This window comes from Macaca mulatta, chromosome 7 (genome assembly GCF_049350105.2).
Source record: "Macaca mulatta isolate MMU2019108-1 chromosome 7, T2T-MMU8v2.0, whole genome shotgun sequence".
NCBI classification, from domain to species: domain Eukaryota; kingdom Metazoa; phylum Chordata; class Mammalia; order Primates; family Cercopithecidae; genus Macaca; species Macaca mulatta.
Genome location: NC_133412.1, coordinates 94,468,239 through 94,490,426, shown reverse-complemented (window position 1 = coordinate 94,490,426; position 22,188 = coordinate 94,468,239). Strand labels below are relative to the sequence as shown.

The 22,188-nt window shown below is 42.2% G+C and overlaps 1 long non-coding RNA gene and 1 pseudogene across 1 annotated transcript; one reads left to right on the top strand and one right to left on the bottom strand.

The window, feature by feature from the left end:
• Positions 1 to 9,839: 9,839 nt before the first annotated feature.
• LOC708581 (uncharacterized) lies at positions 9,840 to 10,503 on the bottom strand. Its single transcript, XR_013395276.1, has 3 exons — positions 10,460 to 10,503; positions 10,032 to 10,122; positions 9,840 to 9,886 (listed from the first exon to the last, which is right to left on the bottom strand). It is a non-coding gene; the product is annotated as an uncharacterized LOC708581 (long non-coding RNA).
• Positions 10,504 to 19,746: 9,243 nt separating this feature from the next.
• LOC106999318 (ubiquitin-conjugating enzyme E2 N pseudogene) lies at positions 19,747 to 20,196 on the top strand (annotated as a pseudogene).
• Positions 20,197 to 22,188: the final 1,992 nt, after the last annotated feature.

Genomic DNA, 22,188 nt, shown 5'->3' with positions numbered 1-22,188 from the left:
TAATAAGGGCAATAAGACTTACTTCAAGGGAGATATAAAATGGTTCGCATTTGTGTCTCTGGCCAAATCTCATGTCAAACTGCAGGAGGGGCCTGGTGGGAGCTGAGTGAATCATGAAGGCAGATTTCCCCCTTGCTGTTCTTGTGAGAGTGTGTCAGTTCTTGTGAGAGCTGATGGTTGAACAGTGTGTGGCATTCCCTCTTGGCTCTCTCTCTCCTGCTCCACCATCGTAAGACGTGTTGCTTCCCCTTCACCTTCCGCCATGATTGTAAGTTTCTTGAGGCCTCCCAGTCATGCTTCTTGTTAAGCCTGTGGAACTGTGAGTCAATTATACCTCTTTTCTTCATAAATTACACAGTCTTAGGTAGTAAGTGTAGCAGTGTGAAAACCGACTGATACAGAAGTGGGGCTATCCTCCTGAGTTGGGCACAGCTATAAAGTTACCTGAAGATGTGGAAGTGACTTTGTAACTGGGTAATGGAGAGGTTGGAACAGTTTGGAGGGCTCAGAAGAAGACAGGAAGATGTAGGAAAAGTCTGGAACTTCCTAGATACTTGTTGAATAGTTTTGACCAAAATGCTGATAGTGATGTGGACAATGAAGTCCAGGCTAAGGAGGTCTCGGATGGAGATGAGGAACTTATTGAGAACTGGAGCAAAGGTGACTCTTGCATGCTATAGCAAAGAAACTGGCAGCATTGTGCTCCTGCTCTAGAGATCTGCAGAATTTTGAACTAGAGAGAGATGACTTAGGGTATCTGGTGGAAGAAATGTCTAAGCAGCAAAGCTTTTAAGAAGTGGCATGGCTGCTTCAAAAGCCTAGCTCATTTGCATAAACAAAGAAAACTTATATTTAAAAGAGAAGCAGTTTGGAGAAGTTTGGAAAATTTGCAGCCTGACCATGCAGTAGAAAAGAAAAACTCATTTTCTGGGGAGAAGTTAAACTGCAGAAATTTGCATAAGTAAAGAAGAACTGAATGTTAATAGCCAAGACAATAGGGAAAATGCCTCCAGGGTAGTTCAGAGACTTTCAAGTAGCCCCTCCCATCTTAGGCCTGGAGGCCTAGGAAGGAAATAAGGTTTTGTGGGCCAGGCCCAGAACTCCACTGCTCTGTGCAGCCTTGGGACATGGAGTCCTGCATCCCATCAGCTTCAGCTCCAGACATAGCTAAAAGGGGCCAAGGTCCTTGGGCCGTCACCTCAGAGGGTTCAAGTCCCAAGCATTGGCAGCTTTCACATGGTATTGGGCTTGTGAGTGTGCAGAAGGAAAGAGTTTGGGAGCCTCTACCTAGATTTCAGAGGATGTATGGAACCATCTGGATGTCCAGGCAGAAGTTTGCTGCAGGGGCAGAACCTTCATGGAGAACCCATACTAGGGCAGTGCAAAGGGGAAATGTGGGGTTGGAGCTCCCACACAGAGTCCCAACTGGGGCACTGCCTAGTGAAGTTGTGAGAATAGGGCCACCATCCTCCAGATCCCACTGTGCACCTGGAAAAGCTGCAGGTACTCAACACCAGCACATGAAAGCAGCCATAGGGCCTGTATCCTACAGAGCCAAAGGGGTGGAGCTGCCCAAGGCTGTGGGAGCCCACCCCTTGCATCAGAGTGCCCTGAATGTGAGACATGGAGTCAAAGGAGATTATTTTGGAACTTTAAGATTTAATGACTGCCCTGCTGAGTTTCGGACTTGTGTGGGGCCTGTAGCCCCTTTGTTTTGGCCAATTTCTCCATTTGGAATGGGAGAATCTACCCAATTCCTGAACCCCCATTGTATGTTGGAAATAACTAACTTGTTTTTTATTTTATAGGCTCATAGGTAGAAAGAACTTACCTTGTCTCAGATGAGATTTTGGACTGTGGACTTTTGAGTTGATGCTAAAATGAGTTAAGACTGGGGTACTGTTGAGAGGGGATAATTGTATTTTGCAATGTGAGAGGGACACGAGATTTAGGAGGGACCAGGAACAGAATGATATGGTTTAGATTTGTGTCCCCACCCAAAATTTCATGTGAAATTGGAGGAGGGGCCTCATGGGAGGTAACTGGATCATGGGGGTTGATTTCTTGCTATTCTCACGATAGTGAGTGAGTTCTAATGAGGTCTGATGATTTAAAAGTGTGTGACACTTCCCCCTTCACTGTCTCTCTCTCCTGCTCCACCATGGTAAGACGTGCTTCATTCCCCTTCACCTTCTACCATGATTGTAAGTTTCCTGAGGCCTCTCAGTCATGCTTCCTGTTAAGCATGTGGAACTATGAATTAATTAAACCTCTTTTCTTCATAAATGACACAGTCTCAGCTAGTTCCTTATAGCAGTATGAAAACAGACTAATACAAGGTATTAAGAGCATTGAATGAGATAACTAATGTGAAGTTTCTGAAACATGGTAGACACTTATAAATATTGAGTGCTGCAATCATCACTCTTCTTATCATCCAGGACTTAAAGAAGGGTTTGTCTTAAGGGATGAACAGGGAATCATAGAGGAGTGCAAATACAGAAAACATTTTGTGATGAAGAGGCCACCAATCCCTTCAGAGGATGGAGTGAAATACTGGAGGGTGAATTATCAGTAAACCAGACATGTGGAGAGTGCATCAGCAACAGCAACAGAAGCACAGACAAAGAGACTTTACATTTTCACATTCACAGAGCACTAGGAGGACCAACTTATGCTGCTTCATGAGAGTAATGACCAAGCTATAACAAACTTTTAGTTCCTGAAATTTTTAGTCTCCACAAGGACTAGTCTTGATTGTCTGAGGAGCTTGGACAGGTAATTAAGAGGCTTCTGTTCTTTTTTTTTTTTTTTTTTTTTTTTTAGTAGAGATAGGAGTCTCACTATTTGCCCAGGCTGATCTCGAACCCCTAGCAATCCTCCTGCCTCAGCCTCCCAAACTGTTGGGATTACAGGTATGAACCACTGCACCTGGTCAAGAGTCCTCTATTCCTTATGTTGATATCTATCCCTCAAAAAAATGTATATTTAAGGTATCTTTAATGTATCTTTACTAAATTGTGTACTAAATCTTAGAAGACCACGAGGACCCTGAAGAAGGGCTTGCTCTTTTGAAGTTCTTCTCCAAGGAACACAAAGGCAAAGAGTGTAAGAAAGAAAGTCTTTGATGGTCCCTGGGTGCCCATTGATCTGAGCACAGGTGTCACATGCCTCAGTTTAACATTGGACCTCAGGCTCATATTTCTAGAGAGCAGCAGGTGCAAGTTATAAGAGCAACTCACAATGAAAGGAAGGAATGCCAATATTAGTAACCAGCAACCCCTCATCTGCCTCACCATCCCAGATGGGGCACTCAGCCACTTTTTGACCCTTGTACAATAAATTTGGGTGAGTTTTCAACTCCAGAGGGTTAGTCCAATTTATCTTTTAAGACTGTAGTTTTCCAACTTTGTTTCATTTAGAATCACTTGGGAGACTTTTATTTAAATAGTTCTGGCTCCCTCACCAGAAATTCTGATTAAATTGACCTGGGATGGGACCTAAGCACAGGGAATTTTAAAATATGATTCTAATGCAGACTGAAAAGTATTTCTCAAGTAGATCTGACAGTTCTCTTGATCTTACTTTCCAGATCAAGACTTGGTTAGCAAGCAGAAAAGTATGGCTAGTTTGCAAGTCAGTCCACAGACTTGGAAGGTCAAGTCCCCAAACCTAGGTTGCAATTCCCAAGGTCAGTTGTCTAGACCAGTAAGTGTAAATCTTATTTATTCTAGTTCTGCCTACTGATTAGCCACAAAATGGGCACAGGCCTCTCTTAATCAGTAGTATTATTTAAAGGTATGCCTACATGGCCAGGCGCAGTGGCTCACGCCTGTAATCCCAGCACTTTGGGAGGCTAAGGCAGGCGGATCACGAGGTCAGGAGATCAAAACCATCCTGGCTAACATGGTGAAACCCTGTCTCTAATAAAAATACAAAAAATTAGCACGGCATGCTGGTGGATGCCTGTAGTCCCAGCTACTCGGGAGACTGAGGCAGGAGAATGGTGCCTGTAGTCCCAGCACTTTGGGAGGCCAAAGTGGGCAGATCACCTGAGGTCGGGAGTTCGAGACCAACCTGACCAACATGGCAAAAATCCGTCTCTACTAAAAATACAAAAATTAACTGGGCGCAGTGGTGGGCACCTGTAATCCCAGCTACTCGGGAGGCTGAGACATGAGAATAGCTTGAACCTGGGAAGTGGAAGTTGCAGTGAGCTGAGATCACACCACTGTACTCCAGCCTGGGCAACAGAGCAAGACTCCATCTCAAAAAAAAAAATGGTATGCCTACCTAGGAAAGGAAGTTCTGAAATACTTCCTAATTCCCTCAGAAGTTCATAAGGAAATGTAACAACAGAGACCAGGAGATTCTGAAGTACCAGATTACATAATTTAATTATGAGATATAGCGCCCGCTTTTCAAGTCACCTCCATCCCCACACTCAGTGACTAAGTGCTTTCACAGAAGTCAAGTTTCAGCTGAGGGGATAACTGAGGAATGGCGGGGACAAAATGAGAAGGTGAGTATAAAAGTCCATGCCCAAAATTGGCCCAGGAGAACAGAGCCAAGGGAAAGCTCATATATGACCAATGGATGGATATGGGTCAGTTGAAAAGTACAAATGCATATAAAACTCAATAATGAATAATGGATAAGCATGTGGTAACCACTGTAGAGGCAGAGTCAAAATATACTTAAAATTCAGAGTATATGTGAGTCAAATATGTGAACTAATGGCTTCCAGGCAGGAAGCACTCGATTGAGATTCAGAAAGATGGCAAATAGGAAAATTATGTGCTTGCACTTGCTCAAAAGACACACAGAATACTGCCTGGCGGAACATTCAACCAAAGCTGTGTTTCATCCTCATTTTCTTTTTCTTTTTTTTTTTTTTTAAGATGGAGTCTTACTCTGTCACCCAGGCTGGAGTACAGTGGCGCCATCTCAGCTCACTGCAACCTCCGCCTCCCAGGTTCAAGCGATTCTCCAGCCTCAGCCTCCTGAGTAGCTGGAATTACAGGTGCCCACCACCACGCCCAGCTAATTTTTGTGTTTTTAGTAGAGACAGAGTTTCACCATATTGGCCAGGCTGGTCTCGAACTCCTGACCTTGTTATCTGCCCATCTCGGCCTCCCAAAGTGCTGGGATTACAGGCATGAGCCATTCATCCTCATTTTATATCTGGAATTGAGATTCCTCATTTAGGACAAAAGACAGGGCTTCAAAAGGACACTGGCAGAGTCCAGCTTAGAGTTCTACTCCACCTCATAAACTGATCCCTCAAAAAGCCAACTTTTGTCTTCCTTTACCCTTGGTTCAGTATCCAAACCACAGGCTCAAGGGTTGTCTGAGAAGGGTTATGTGTGCATTCTGGGCCTCCCGCTCTCATGTCCTAAATCCAGTGGTACACAGCACACTCCCTATTTCCCATCCAAATTCATATATATATATATATATATATATATATATTTTTTTTTTTTTTTTTTTTTTTTTTTTTTTGAGACGGAGTCTCGCTCTGTCGCCCGGGCTGGAGTGCAGTGGCCGGATCTCAGCTCCCTGCAAGCTCCGCCTCCCGGGTTCAAGCCATTCTCCTGCCTCAGCCTCCTGAGTAGCTGGGACTACAAGCACCCGCCAACTCACCCGGCTAGTTTTTTGTATTTTTTAGTAGAGACGGGGTTTCACCGTGTTAGCCAGGATGGTCTCGATCTCCTGACCTCGTGATCCACCCGTCTTGGCCTCCCAAAGTGCTGGGATTACAGGCTTGAGCCACCGCGCCTGGCCCCAAATTCATATTATCAAATCTCTTACGGACTTTTCTTAGAAAAAGATCCAACTATTCATTCAAAATTTTTAAATTCTTCTTAATGAAGATCATGGGTTTTGTATTTCTTCCAACTGACCTCCTTCACTTCCCTGTACCCATGAGTACATGTGCAAATCACTCTTAAGCCACATGGATGGTGCTGATTTTCCAAAAAGCAGTAGATAGCCTACTCAAAAAATGATAATTTGAGGAGAGTTTTCCCTGCATAGGAACTATGTACAAAGATATGGGAGTAGAGGAACCAAGAGAAACAGTTGAGCAAACTAGGGCTCAATAACACCTAAATTATTCACCACCCTTAAGCCAAAAGAAACAAGAGAGGTATCTAAGTTTTCCTGAGCTATGTATGTAATAGTGAACAGTTCACCTCCAAGATAAAGTGTAGTCTTCTCGATGCAAGCCTCTTCCACCTGTGTTCTTTTGGTTATCTTCCTTAGGAACTAGAACTAAAGAGAGGTTAACTGCCACAGTGAGAACATGCTCCTGACATCTGAGTACCAGTGTGGCTCCGGAAACTCCACAGATTCTCCAGGACTAGAAAATAACTGGACAATGGGATGTTCTGTCTTGCCCACACTGAGGGATATAGAAAGCTCCAAAGGTAGATCTCAAGGCAAAAGACATTGAAGCTGGACTCATCCACAACTACTCAAGAGAACAAGGCCAAAAAGATGCTCAAAAATCAGAACTTTATTCAAACATTGTAGAAGATAGTTAGATTCGATGTATGTAAAATTCCTTCCAATCCTTTCTACATTTCTTTCATTCTGTAAGATTTTATCTGAACACCCTGTGAAGCTTGGATTTGAACTTAGAAACATCTAACTCCCAAATCCAAACACAGCTACTGCTCTTTGAACATGACAGTAGGGCTGGGTTCCCAGTTTGACCTACAATAATTAGGAAAACCTTGCGTCCTATCCTCTAGTAATGGCTTGCTCCAACATCTAGCATCCAATCACCTTCCAGGTGGAAATGAAAGAAGTTGTTGGGTTAAAGAGAAACCCCACTAGCAGAGACAGAAAGTAACAAAGAATGGTACTCTTTCTTCTTGAAAATCTCAGTGGCAGAAAAACATGTTATCTAAAAACTTAAGGCTTTGCCAGGCATGGTGGCTCATGCCTATAATCCCAACACTTTGGGAGGCCGAGGTGGGTGGATCACTTGAGGTCAGGAGTTCGAGACTAGCCTGGCCAACATGGTGAAACCCCATCTCTACTAAAAATACAAAAATTAGCCAGGCATGGTGGCATACCTGTAATCCCAGCTACTTGGGAGGCTGAGGCATGAGAATCACTTAAACCTGGGTGGCAGAGGTTGCAGTGAGCCGAGATAGGGCCTCCGCACTCCAGCCTAGGCAACAGAGTGAGACTCCATCTCAAACCAAAAAAAAAAAAAAAGCAACTTAAGACTTTAGGAGAAAATAGATATGAAAACAAGGTCAAAATGAACCTATAAAAGTTCTTATGTATACTCCTCATAGTCACTAAATTGAAAAGATAAAAAGATAGCATACCGATTAAGGAGAATATCAGTAACGTACATGTCTTCAAATTTAAGGTAACTGATTTTGTATAGTTCATTTCCATTGAACATTCACTTCTTGCTGAAAGTTTTTTAGACTTTGTCTCCTTCGTGATTTCAATGAAGCACTTGAATTTTTCTTTTCATTTTTACAAATAATTCACATGTTAAAGGTCATTTGCCTCAGTGTTAGATTCTCCACTCAAACGTTCAGTATCTTTCTGATTTTATATAGAGTCCCACTATAGACACAGCTACATTCGAATAATTTGAAAGACTGAGATTCTCTGGATAACAAGACTTGCAGTCTTATAAGTCTCCAATGTTATACAGCCCTTACTCAGCGGATGATTAATTTATATTACAAAATTATAACAAGCACAGGACATCAGCATTGCTTGCATACATCTCAGCTCTCTTCCTATTAAAGACAATGAAGCTGAGTTCTGAGGGTCAAATGTATTTTCCCTGTACTTCCAAAGTCTGCTAAAACATCTGCTTATTCTCTCTCTTCACAAGAACATAAGCAACCTCAGTACAGGTATGTTTTATTCAGTGATGCACCATAGCAATTAAGAGTGCCTAGCACATACAAGTATTTAATAAAATATTTGTTGAGTGAAAACCATCCACTTTACCTTTCTTTCCTACTCCCTACCACCAAGTCCCTCTAATTCTGTTTACCCCAAAATGAATCATTAGAAATTAGCTAATAGAGGTTGGCACGGTGGCTCACACCTGTAATCCCAGCACTTTGGGAGGCTGAGGCGGGTGGATCACGAGGTCAGGAGATCGAGACCATCCTGGCCAACATGGTGAAACCCTGTCTCTACTAAAAATACAAAAATTAGCTGTGTGGGATGGCGCATGCCTGTAGTCCCAGCTACTCCGAAGGGTGAGGCAGAAGAATGGCTTGAACCCGGGAAGCGGAGATTGCAGTGAGCTGAGATGGCGCCACTGCACTACAGCCTGGCAATAGAGTGAGACTCCATCTCAAAAAAAAAAAAAAGCTAATAGAAGAATTTAACATTCAAAACTAAGGAGAAAATATATAAAAATAAATATATGGCCAGGCACGGTGGCTCACACCTGTAATCCCAGCACTTTGGGAGGCTGAGGCGGGCGGATCACAAGGTCAGGAGATCAAGACCATCCTGGCTAACACGGTGAAACTCCATCTCTACTAAAAAATACAAAAAAATTGCCGGACGTGGTGACGGGCGCCTGTAGTCCCAGCTACTCAGGAGGCTGAGGCAGGAGAATGGCGTGAATCCGGGAGGGGGAGCTTGCAGTGAGCTGAGATCGGGCCACTGCACTCCAGCCTGGGCGACAGAGCGAGACTCTGTCTCAATCAATCAATCAATCAATCAATCAATGTACTAAGCCTAGAAAGAATTCACCTATGGAGAAGAAATTCTGCATTGCCTTCTAAGGACAAACCATATAGGCTGTAATGTTTAACAAACTTCAAAAACATTTAGGATAGCACACAAAAATTACAATTCAGTAAAAGAAAATCTTTAAACTGAATATTGTATATTACTGTTCTGTCCATTATCCAGTGCTTTTACAGGAATTCCCTACTGACCAATTCCTTCCACACTTGACTCCCACCTCATTGTATGACCTCACTCTTCCGTTTCACAGAGAAGAGCTCTCCGTGATCTTCTCTTCACCCTCTAAGTCCACAACCCCCACACTCTCCAATATGTTGGATAAATCCACCAAAAAATGTTAAGTAATATCAAAATTATTACTCAGGTAAATAGAAAAATGAGGACATATTTGACATAATTAAATGAAATTGTACTATCTCAAACTGAGGAATTTGCATTTACTTCACAAATTTCAGAGCCTCCCAAGGATACATGAATGTGAATGTAACTTACTACTGCATAAACTAAAGCGCTCACCAAGGGATCCTTCCCTTGTATAAAAAGCTTCCTCCAAAAGTAAATTCCATCTTCCATATGTGGGACCACAGGATACTGGAGGTATAAATAAGCAGGAGGAAGAGGAAAAGGAGAAACTGAAGAAGAAAGAGAGAAAAAAAGCGGATCACAAGGTCAGGAGATCGAGACCACGGTGAAACCCCGTCTCTACTAAAAAAATACAAAAAATTAGCCGGGCGCGGTTGTGGGCGTCTGTAGTCCCAGCTACTCGGGAGGGAGGCAGGAGAATGGCGTGAACCCGGGAGGCGGAGCTTGCAGTGAGCCAAGATCGCGCCACTGCACTCCAGCCTGGGCGACAGAGCGAGACTCCGTCTCAAAAAAAAAAAAAATAGTTTGTCCTTCTCTTTAGCAATCATTGGTTCATAAAACAATGGGGTTCAGTTTAGGAGCCCTATGCTACATATTCTAAACAAGTTTAAAATTAGAGGTTAAGCAAACATACACTCAGGAAGTTCTAGAACTTCTCAAGCCCACCTGTACTCCACTGGTTGTCTTTTGAATTCTGGCACAGTTAAGGAGGCCTCATAGTCACTGTGTCTCTCACAGCACAGAAGTAAGAGGCAGAGTCTTTCATCTGGAGCTCCTGTAGAAGGAGGTAACCATAACTATCAGAGCGACTAAGGAATGAAGAAAAATGACCTCTCTCCTCCAAACCATCCAGAGCATTGTAAGAAAGAAATGTGGGTGCTCCGCCATCATGTTGCTGGTACCAAGACAGCCCATCAAACCTAGATGTCTGGTACGTGCAGTTTATCTGGACAATGGCTCCTTCCACAGCTGTCACTTCAGAGGGCTGCTCAAGGCTTTGTCCTGCAGTGCCTATGACAAGATACATGATTGTTATTAGGGCAGCACTCCCAGAAGCCCCATCATTATTAAAAATGAGGTTTCTTCCAAAATCTATTGAAATAATTTTTTAAATGATGTCTCCATGTGGTCACAAAAGAACTGCCATTGATGGGAGATTTCTTAGACTGAAATAAATGGTTGCAGTAACAGCAGCAGCCATAGTAATAGGAGGACAATTAGCACCACATTAGGAAAATGCATATTCAGGAAATACTCTCATTACAAATGTCAAAATTTGCAATAATTTAGCTGAAAGGAAATTGTTTTGAAAATTCCTAGCAGCATTTGCTATTAGATTGAGACTTACCTCCCATCTTCATGGAGACATAAAGAAGGAAAGCTCCCCACATCTGCTGCAGGACACCACGAGCCTGGCACTGCATCCCCGGTTCCTGAGCCACTGGAGTCTGCAGAAGGTAGACACTTCATACGGGTGAGGGAAGGAAGCTCAGTCTGGATGCAAAACCCAATAGAAATACAAGGGGAGGAGCTTCTTTCTTGAAGGGATGAGTTCAAGCTTCCTTCCACTGGAGGAGCGATGGGTTCCCTTACAGGAATATCTTTACATGAACATTTTCTACTGATAAATCCACAGGTTTTAAGCTGGGCACAGTGGCTCATGCCTGTAATCCCAGCTACTCAAGAGGCTGAGGTGGAAAAATCCCTTGAGGCCAGGAACTGGAGACCAGCCTAAGCAACATGATAAGGTCCCTATCTCCAAAAAATAATCCACACATTTTAATCCAAGTGATTGTGGTGAACATCAAATATGTAAAGAACAGAGAAAACAAATGGGAACATAAGGCAAAGTTAAAACAAGTCAATTTGACCATACTAACAGTTTCCTTTCTTATGATACAACAAAATGAAATCCAGGATCAATTAGAGATGCAGTGTGTGTATGCATATACTAAATATTGTTTGTTTGTGTGTCATACATATTTTGAAAGCTAGAAAGAGAAGGAAATTTATCTACCATTTAAGCGTACTTACAACAGCTAATATAGAAATAATCTTCAAAATATTCAAAAGTAAGTTGCAGAGTGATGAGTATTGAATATTTTTATCACAAACTTATGTACATATGCACAGAGTTTTAAAAGTGTGAGGATATATTCAATAAACTACTAACATTGGTTATGTTAGGAGTTGCAGTGGAAGAGTTGAGTGAGTTAATTTTTTTTGTACATCCCTATATTGGTTAATGTTAAAATACACATGTTTGATTATGTAATTTTTTAAAAAACTAAAGGAAAGAAGAGAGATATAACAGGAAAAAAGAACTGGGAGCAGTGGCTCACACCTGTAATCTCACCACTTTGGGAGGCCAAGGCAGGCAGATCACTTGAGGTCAGAAGTTTGAGATCAGTCTGGCCACCATGGTAAGACCCCATCTCTACTAAAAATACAAAAATTAGCCAGGTGTGGTGGCACACACCTGTAATCCCAGCTACTCAGGAGGCTGAGGAAGGAGAATCACTTGAACCTAGGAGGCAGAGGTTGCAGTGAGCTGAGATCAGGCCACCGCACTGCAGCACAGGCAACAGAGTGAGACCCCATTTCAAGAGGAAAAAAGATCTGAGAAAAAGGGAGGAAAACAGAGAGAAAAAAATGAAAACTTCAACAATATGTTAAACTATTTATCAAGATGTCCCAGAAATAAATTTATTATCTCTACGAAATTTTTTCATACCTATTTTTCATACTTATTGGCCTCTCATTAATACTATTCAATATTAAAGGTGGCTACAATTAAAGAAAGATCTACATACAAATAACAAGTGTTGGCAAGAATGTGGAGAAGTTAGAAACTTCATATATTGCTGGTGGAAATTTAAAATGGTGCAACCACTTGGAAAACAGTTTGGTAGGTCCTCAAAACATCAAACATAGATGTGCCATATGACCCAGCAATTCTAGGTATACATCCAAAAGAAATTAAAACATATGTGCACACAAAAACTTGTACATAAACGCTAATAGCAGCATTATTCACACTAGCCAAAAAGTATAAACAACTGTCCCATCATCTGATAAACTGATAAAACATGGTATATCTATAAAATGGAATATTATTCAGCCATTACAAGGAATGAAGTATTAACACATGCTACAACATGGATGGCCCTTGAAAACATTATGCTATGTGAAAGAAGCCAGACGCAAAACGTCATGTATTGTATGATTCCATTTGTGTGAAATGTTCAGAATAGTCAAATCCTTGCAGATAAAGAGTTAATTAATGGTTGCCAGGAATTGGGGGCTGGGAGTGCCAGGGTAAGTACAGGGAGGGACTACTAATGAGTATGGGATTTCTTTTTGACGTGATAAAAATTTTCAGGAATTAGCTAGTAATCAATTCACAACTTTGCAAATATACTAAAAATTCCTAAGTAATATGCTTTAAAAGAATAAATTGTATATTATGTGAACCAATGTTGATAGATATTGGAGAATCTCACTACACTTGAAATCAATGTACTATATTTTTTTAAAAGGTATTTACTGAGTCCTGCCATGAGCACAGTTCAACTTTTGTAACCTGCTGTCTGACTGGTATTTTAAATCTTTGCTGCTCCTTTTTGCCACAGAGTCAAAATCATCTTTCCACAAAGAAAGCTATGGAATTAAGAGTGTTAAAATTGGCCAGGACCAAGAACAGTGGCTCATGCCTATAATCCCAGCACTTTTGGAGGCGGAGACAGGAGGATCATTTGAGCCCAGGAGTTGGAGACCAGCCTGGCCAAAGTAAGGAGACCTATCTCTACAAAAAATAAAAATAAAAAACTAACCAGGAATGGTGGTATGCACCTGTGGTCCCAGCCACAAAGGAGCCTGAGGTGGGAAGATCACCTGAGCCCAAAAGGTCAAGGCTGCAGTGAGCCATGATTGCACCACTTTGGGAGGCTGAGGCAGGAAGATCACTTGAAGCCTGGGCAACATAAGGAGATGAGCCTGGGCAGCATAGAAAAAACCCTTGTCTCTACAAAAAATTTAAAAATTAGCTGGGCATGGTGGCAGGCACCTGTAGTTTCAGCTATTCAAGAGGCGGAGAAGGGAGGATCACTTGAGCCCAGGAGTTCGAGGCTGCAGTGAACTATAATAATGCTACTGTACTCCAATCTGGGCAACGAAGCAAGAACCTATCTCAAAAAAAAAAAAAAAAAAAAAGATGCTACTGTTGCACCATGTGAAAAAAAGTGTTAAAACTACTGCTGGGTCCATGCTGACTTAAGTTTCTCCTTGATTTTCATAAGTGTATAGTATAACTTATATATGCTGAATTCAGTCTCTTGTACAACAGCAGACATTTGTGCAACAGTAGGTGGATTGAAAATATGGTGGGGAGAGGGTATTGCCTGCCCCCTCACCTTAAACAGCATTATTTACGCATTTTATCCGTGTTTCATAAAAATTAGTAGAAAATGAGAAACTTAAATTTTTAATGCCAGGGATGAAAAAATTTGAAACAAACTGCATGCAACTAGGATAAAGATAGAAATAAACATGCTGTAAGCAAAAAAAATTCAAAGGCAATTTAAATCCTTGTGAACCCACTGAAAGCATTATTTTCTATTTACTGCACATAATAGGTTCATAGCACCTGGATATAATAAATGTAATGCTGCCATCTTGTGACACCACGTATCATTGCCACTTTATACACACACCTCCAAGATAAAAATGTTCTTTCCCTATCGAAAATATAAAAAAGAGCTCAAGGTGGGCCTTAAAGCCAGGCTGCAGAGTTTGGACTTGGTCCTTAGGGCGGTGAGAAGGCACTGAAGAATTCAGACCAGAGAACTTCAGAAAAATGGCAGATAGGAGACAGGGCTAACTTGCAGCTCCCACTTGGATGCACAGAGTAGCGTGTGGAGACTCACGTCATAAACTTTTGCTCCAAGGAGTACCACAAGAACATACCAGGAAAGCTGAGATAATCCACAGACCTTTTGGAGGAAGTGGATTGCTGCTGCAGGCCCCCGGAGACAGCTGGAAAACTGTGAGTGCCCAAAGTGTGAAAGTGTGAAAGAAGAGCCAATTGCCCCCAAACACATACCCTCACTGGGGAACCAGAAGTCCAACTCACGGGAGAAGAATTTGACCTTACATACAGCTGAGACAAATTTACAGAGCTGAGCAAAATACAGGGGTAGAAGAAGAGGTGGGAGGAGCCCTTTGGGTACTCCCAGTCCCCAGAGAAGCCATTTCTAACTTTGTCTCACGGGAGCCTTGGGGAGGACTGCCAGAAGAACTAGGAAAAGACTATGGGGAGAAGAAAACTTCCAGCTGAACCTTGTAACAATTTCCACCAAATGCAAAGTTTCCTGGACAGAACCTAGAGGAGGAGGTGAATCAGGAGCGCAGACACAGCACAGAAGCCGTGGCAGACAGGGAGGTGCAAAACCTGAAAGCCCTGCTTGCTTTCTCAGCCAGGAGGCTGGTAGCCTGGGGCAAGTTCTCAGCTCTGCTCACCCTCTGCCTGGAAATAAACTCAGTGTTGTTGGGGGTGGGAAAGGAGGGTCATGGTGGAAGTGAGACCAGCCTTTAGGGCTGCAGGGGAGCTGGGTGAGGCCTGTTAACTGCCGACTTTTCCCTACTTCCCTGAAGACCCACATGACACAGCAGAAGGAGCCATGACCTCCCTGGGAACATAACTCCATTGGCCTGAGAACCCCTGCAGCAGTGGCAGCAAGACCCACCCAAGGAGAGTCTGCACCCGGACACGCCTAGCCCTGCCCCCATGGTCTTTCTCTACCTGCCTGGGCATGGATGGGTAGAATGCGTAGAAGGGGTAGAATCAATACTGTGAAAATGATCACACTGCCAAAAGCAGTCTACATATTCAATGCAATTTCCATCAAAATACCACCATCATTCTTCACAGAACTAGGAAAAACAATCCTAAAATTCATATGGAACCAAAAATGATCTCACATAGCCAAAGCAATAATAAGCAAAAACAACAAATCTGGAGGCATCACATTACTCAACTTCAAACTATACTGTAAGGCCATAGTCACCAAAACAAAACAGCATGGTACTGGTATAAAAATAAGCATGTAGACCAATGGAACAGAAGAGAGAACCTAGAAATAAACCCAAATATTTACAGCCAACTGATCTTCCACAAAGCAAGCAAAATCATAAAGTGGGGAAAGGACACCCTATTCAACAAACAGTGCTGGGATAATTGACTGGCCACCTGTAGAAGAACGAAACTGGATCCTCACCTCTCACCTTATACAAAAATCAACTCAAGATGGATCAAAGACTTAAGTCTAATACCTGAAGCCATAAGGATTCTAAAAGATAACATCAGAAAAACCCTTCCAGACATTGGCTTAGGCAAAGAATTTATGACCAAGAACCCAAAGGCAAATGCATCAAAAACAAAGATAAATAGATGGAATTTAATTAAACCAAAAAGCTTCTGCACAGCAAAAGAAATAACCAGCAGAGTAAATGGACAACCCACAGAGTGGGAGAAAATATTCATAATCAATATGTCTGACAAAATACTAATATCCAGATCTACAAGGAACTCAAACAAATCAGCAAGAAAAAAAAACAATCCCATCAGAAAGTGGGCTAAGGCCGGGCACAGTGGCTCACACCTGTAATCCCAGTACTTTAGGAGGCCAAGGCAGGTGGATCACCTGAGGTCAGGAGTTCAAGACCAGCCTGGCCGACATGGCAAAACCCCGTCTCTACTAAAAAAATACAAAAATTAGGCTGGGCGCAGTGGCTCAAACCTGTAATCCCAGCACTTTGGGAAGCCAAGGTGGGCGGATCACCTGAGGTTGGGAGTTCGAGACCAGCCTGACCAACATGGAGAAATTCCATCTCTACTAAAAATACAAAAAATTAGCCAGGTGTGGTGACACATGCCTGTAATCCCAGCTACTCGGGAGGCTGAGGCAGGAGAATCGCTTGAATCCAGGAGATGGAGGTTGTGGTGAGCCAAAATCATGCCATTGCACTCTAGCCTGGGCAACAAGAGTGAAACTCCATCTCAAAAACAAACAAACAAACAAACAAATACAAAAATTAGCTGGGTGCAGTGGCAGTTGCCTGTAATCCCAGCTATTCGGGAGGCTGAGGCAGGAGAATCACTTGAACCCGGGAGGCAGAGGTTGCAGTGGGCCAAGATTGTGCCATTGCACTCCAGCCTGAGAGACAGAGCAAGACAACATCTCAAAAAAAAAAAAAAAAAAAAAAAAAAAGGGGGGGCTAAGGACATGAATAGACAATTCTCAAAAGAAGATACACAAACGGCCAACAAACACATGAAAAATTTCTCAACATCACTAATGATCAGGGAAACGCAAATCAAAACCACAATGCAATACCACCTTACTCCTGCAAGAATGGCCATAATAAAAAAACAAAAAATAATAGAGGTTGGCATGGACATGACGAAAAGGGGACACTTTCACACTGCTATTGGGAATGCAAACTCGTACAACCACTACAGAAAACAGTGTGGAGATTCCTTAAAGAACTAAAAGTAGAACTACCGTTTGATCCAGCAATCCCACTACTGGGTATCTACCCAGAGGAAAATAAGTCATTATACGAAAAAAATACTTGCACACGCATGTTTATAGCAGCACAATTTGCAACTGCAAAACAGGGAACCAGCCCAAACGCCCACTAATCAAGGAGTAGACAAAGAAATTGTGATATTGAGAGATATATGTATATATTATATACACACACCATGGAATACCACTCAGCCGTAAAAATTAATGAAATAATGGCATTCGCAGCAACCTGGATGGAGTTGGAGACCACTATTCTAAGTGAGGTAACTTAGGAATGGAAAACCAAACATGGTATGTTCTCACTCATAAGTGGGAGCTAAACTATGAGGATGTAAAGCCATAAGAATAATACAATGGGCTTTGGGGGCTCAGGGGAAAAGGCTGGGAGGGTGGTGAGGGATAAAAGACTGCAAATTGGGTGCAGTGTACACTACTTGGGTGATAGGTGCACCAAAATCTCGGAAATGACCACTAAAGAACTTGTTCATGTAACCAAACATCACCTGTCCCCCCAAAACCAATTGATAATAAACATAAAAATTTAGAATCAAGGCCAGGCGCAGTGGCTCACACCTCTAATCCCAGCAGTTTGGGAGGCTGAGGCAGGCAGATCACCTGAGGTCAGGAGTTTAAGACCAACCCATTTAACATGGTGAAACCCCGTCTCAAGTAAAACTACAAAAATTAGCCAGGTGTGGTGGCACATGCCTGTAATCCCAGCTACTCAGGAGGCTGAGGCAGGAGAATCCCTTGAACCTGGGAGATTGGGCCACTGCACTCCAGCCTGGACGACAGAGTGAAACTCCATCTCAAAAAAAAAAAAAAAAAAAATCCTTCTTATATCTTACCACTATTTATATGAGCCCCCTTCCTTGGGTGTGCTTCCAGTGATTAGCACTTGCTAATTCTTCTTGAGGGGTTGCAGGAACCTCTTTATCAAGTCACATGCACCTGAGTCTCACTGGGAGGCTCTAGTCAGTGCCAGTGGAGAGAGAAATGTCTTGGATGTCTGTGGACAGAGAAAACATACAGTGATTCAAATATATGAGCTTCAAATTGGGAGCCACCAGGACAAATGATCAAGATTGCAAGGATAGATTTCTAATCAAGCTGCTTCTCATCTAGACCACTTGATTCTGCTTTAGCCTAAATTAATAGTAGTAGGGCTTTATTTGTTTAACAACGGTTACTCTTATTTTGGACAACTTTTGGGGAAAAACCTGGTTTTGGATATAGGCACAGAGCCTCATAAGGAATTTTGCTACCTACTCTAGATTTACATATCAAATAAGACTGAGACAACTAAAAAGGGCTATCTGGTTTTTAAGCTTTGTTTTGATTCTAATTTTTTTTTTTTTAACAGAGTCTCACTCTGTCATCCAGGCTGGAGTGCAGTGGCCCAATCTCGGCTCACTGCAACCTCCACCTCCCAGGCTCAAGTGATTCTCCTGCCTCACCTCCCAGAGTAGCTGGGATTACAGGCACCCACCTCCACATCCGGCTAATTTTTGTATTTTTTTAGTAGAGACGGGGTTTCACCAACGTTGGCCAGGCTGGTCTCGAACTCCTGACCTCAAGCGATCCACCCACCTCGGCCTCCTATAGTGCTGGGATTACAGGTGTAAGCCACTGAGCCTGGCCAGGGATCTCATACTAGCAGAGTATCAGTGTTGTTCACCATAGTCTATCTCTATTCTAAACTACCTTTTAAACAGATACATGAGTGATCAATGTACAATTTCAATTTGACTGTGACATTCTCCTACTTAAAGCCTTCAGTGGCTCCCCAGCCCCTACAAAGTAAGGACAGATTATTATTCTATCATATAAAATTCCAACTATGTGTCACTTAAATCCACTTAACCTATCCTGCAGACACTCTGAATTGTAGCCTGGTGTGAATGGCCTTTCCCTATTAACACAGGGCGGCTTTAAGCATCCCGCCTTTTGCTCCCTTTTTCCTCTGCTGAAGTGTCCCTCCGTGTCTACTTATGTTTCAAGAGGAGCACAGGGTTACCTACTCCGTGAAATTTTTCTAGCCTCTGCCTCTAATTCCACTAAAACCGTCAGCAAACATAACTTCACTCTTCCTTGTGGTCCCACTCCAACCTGTGGTTAACATATTCTTCCCACTACAATATAAACTTCTTGAAGATGAGGTAGGACTAAACCATTTTTCCCCAAATAAATACCTGTGTGTGTGTGTAGAAAGATAGATAGATAGATAGATAGATAGATAGATAGATAGATAGATAGATAGATAGTCACTGATGATCTTGAAAACAAAGGTTTTATGGAAGCGGAAGAGGAGGAAAAGTCCCACTGCACTAAATTGAAGAGATAAAGTCAAGACAGCAGTGAATATTAAGTAATATTTGAAGGATTCTGGCATAGAAGGAATCATGGAAATAGAAACAATGTGGATAAAATTTATAAGATATATTATGAATAATGTACAATTTTTTTATGTAGTGAGGTTTTGCTCTCCCAAAAGAGATAGTGATCATGCTAGAATGGGAAATGAGAATAAATGTTAGATGAGGGAGAAAGGAAAGGCTTAGATTCAGAGTGGGGGAAAAATATGTTTCCAGGAACAATGCGGGGTGAGAAGGTACACCTTCCAAACTCAGCCCTGTTGGAAGAGGGTTACACTTACCTGAGCTGACCCAAAGAGCCAGGTCACTGAGGAGCTGTGGCAATAGCAGCCTAGGCTGTGGTGGCTGTGGGAAAACAGCATGGCCACGGCAGTGAGGGGAGAAAGACATCCTGCCTACATTTGAACAATAAGAGGTCCTGACTAGGTTGATGGAGGGAACTTACCCATGGCACTGAGGCAGAGATGGCAAAAAATCTTCTGGACCACCAGTGACATCATGTGGCCAAAGATCACCAGACTTCTCTGCTAAAAACAGGTTGCTGGATATTCCCTTCTAGAGAATGTTGCAATTATGCCAACCTCTAGAAATGGATAAGCCAGCCCAGGACTTCCACTCGTGCCTGATGGGAGGGGGCCGGAGACCAGAGGTCGAAATCGGGTTCTGACAAGATGGCTGGGCTTCCCCGCACAATCATCAAGGAAACCCAGCGTTTGCTGGGAGAATGAGTTCCCGGCATCCAAGCAGAACCACATGAGAGCAACACCCATTATTTTCATGTGGTCATTGCTGGCCCTCAGGTTTCCCCCTTTGAGGGAGGGACTTTTAAACTTGAACTATTCCTTCCGACGAATACGCAATGGCAGCCCCTAAAGTATGTTTCATGACCAAACTTTATCATCCTAATATAGGCAAGTTGGGAAGAATATGTTTAGATATTTTGAAAGATAAGTGGTCCCCAGCACTGCAGATCCGACAGTTCTGCTATCGATCCAGGCCTTGTTAAGTGCTCCCAATCCAGATGATCCATTAGCAAATGATGTAGCGGAACAGTGGAAGACCAACAAAGCCCAAGCCAGACTAGAGCATGGACTAGGCTATATGCCGTGATTAATATTTAAATTGATCCTATCAGCAAGTGCGCATCACTTCTCCTGTTCTACCAAGACTTCCTCCTTTTTGTTTGCATTTAATGGACACAGTCTTAGAAATGTTACAGAATAAAAAAGCCCGGACATCTTCAGCCTTAGGTGATTAAAAGCAAAAAAAAAAAAAAGAAAGAAAGAAGAAAGAAAGAAAGAAAGAAAGAAAGAAAGAAAGAAAGAAAGAAAGAAAGAAAGAAAGAAAGAAAGAAAGAAAGAAATAGATAAGCCCCGGGGTCCTTGAATTTATCACAGAAAGAAGGTAGTGGTGGGAGGTCGGGTGCGGTGGCTCACGTCTGTAATCCTAGCACTTTGGGAAGCCGAGGTGGGTGGATCACCTGAGGTCAGGAGTTCAAGACCAGCCTGGCCAACATGGTGAAATCCCGTCTCTACTGAAAATACAAAAATTAGATGGGTGTGGTGGTGCACACTTGTAGTCCCAGCTACTCAGGAGGCTGAGGCAGAAGAATCACTTGAACCCGGGAGGCAGAGGTGCAGTGAGCCAAGATCACGCCACTGCACTCGAGCCTGGGTGACAGGGCAAGACTCCGTCTCCAAAAAAAAAAAAAAAGAAGAAGATAGCGGTGGCAATAAGAATATTTTCACAATAGCTACATGGAGACTTCTGAAATTTAACTCAAATATTCAAAGCTGCCACTTTATTTTATATCACAAGGTGAAGAGAAACATACCAGCTCCTTATATTCCTCCCAGCTACAGGAAGAATCACGGTCTTACATCCCTCTGTCCTTCTTTATACCTCTGCAAAGAAGCAATACTTTTACATATCTTCATGTGCTCTTCTATTCGCAAGTCTATGAATAGCACCTTATTCCTAGCCACTTAAAAGCATCAGTATGCTGGGAAGAGGGAAAAGGGAGGAAGGTGGCAAAGAAGATTAGGATGGCAATGTTACAGTAGAAATAAGCATGATAAAAAGAATAATTATTCTTTTTTTGGCTTTATTCCCATAGCCAAAATAGGTTTCCGTGTCTGCAACAAGCCAATCAGCTTGAAAGTCAGGACTTATCATGAGAGAAAACAAGTTTTCTAAATTAATTTATCTCCCTCTGTAATACATCAAGCCAGGCTTGGTAGACTTGGTCACTGAAATTATATGTTGAAAGCTCCACACAGAATTAAGTGAAAGCAGGAAAACCTCACCCCTGCAAATTTGGGAGGATCATGGAGGAAAAAGGGGAAACAGAGGTAAACCAAGGAGTTTAGATGCCAGGGTTTGTTTTTTTTTTTTTTTTTTTTTCTTGACTTGAAATCAACCCTTAAGATAAATGGGAGCTTATGGAGCATAAGAAAACTTAAGGTCACCAAATATAGTAGCATGCTTCTGTGGGCATGACACAGAGAGGCTGCAGATCCTGAGGACAACTCCGGCTCATGGTACAAGGGGACATGCATGACTATATGAATCTAGTTTTCCAGTGCCTGGAAATAAGGAAATCCAAGGTGCCTGTATGTTTTGCCAGGGAAGATAGAGAAGTATGCAGAACAATAGTGCAACAGCACAAGGCTAGAGTCAAAGCAAAGTTGCTACAGCGTGCAATGACTTCCAGGAAGAACAGGAGCCAGAGATTCCAGCCATGAGTATGCTGTTAAGTGTTTAAAAACCCATTATCAGAAAAAAAAAAATAATAGGCCCTGGTAGGTAGTATTTGCCCATTTTTATGGTATAAATAATCCCACTATAGTCAATTTCAAGCTCCAACATGACATCACTACTTATGAGTTTAGTAAGAGATATGTAGTAGCACACTATTTTATGGTGTTTCTACCATAAAGATATGATAGATGTGAACAATCTCATAGATATTAGTGAAACACAGTAAAATAGTTATGAAGTGATGAGTTTTTAGTATTATATTTGTTTTTATATAATTTATTTAATTGAAAATGTCTATTAAGTACAAATTTATATACATATTATATACATATATATATATACTTTTTTTTCTT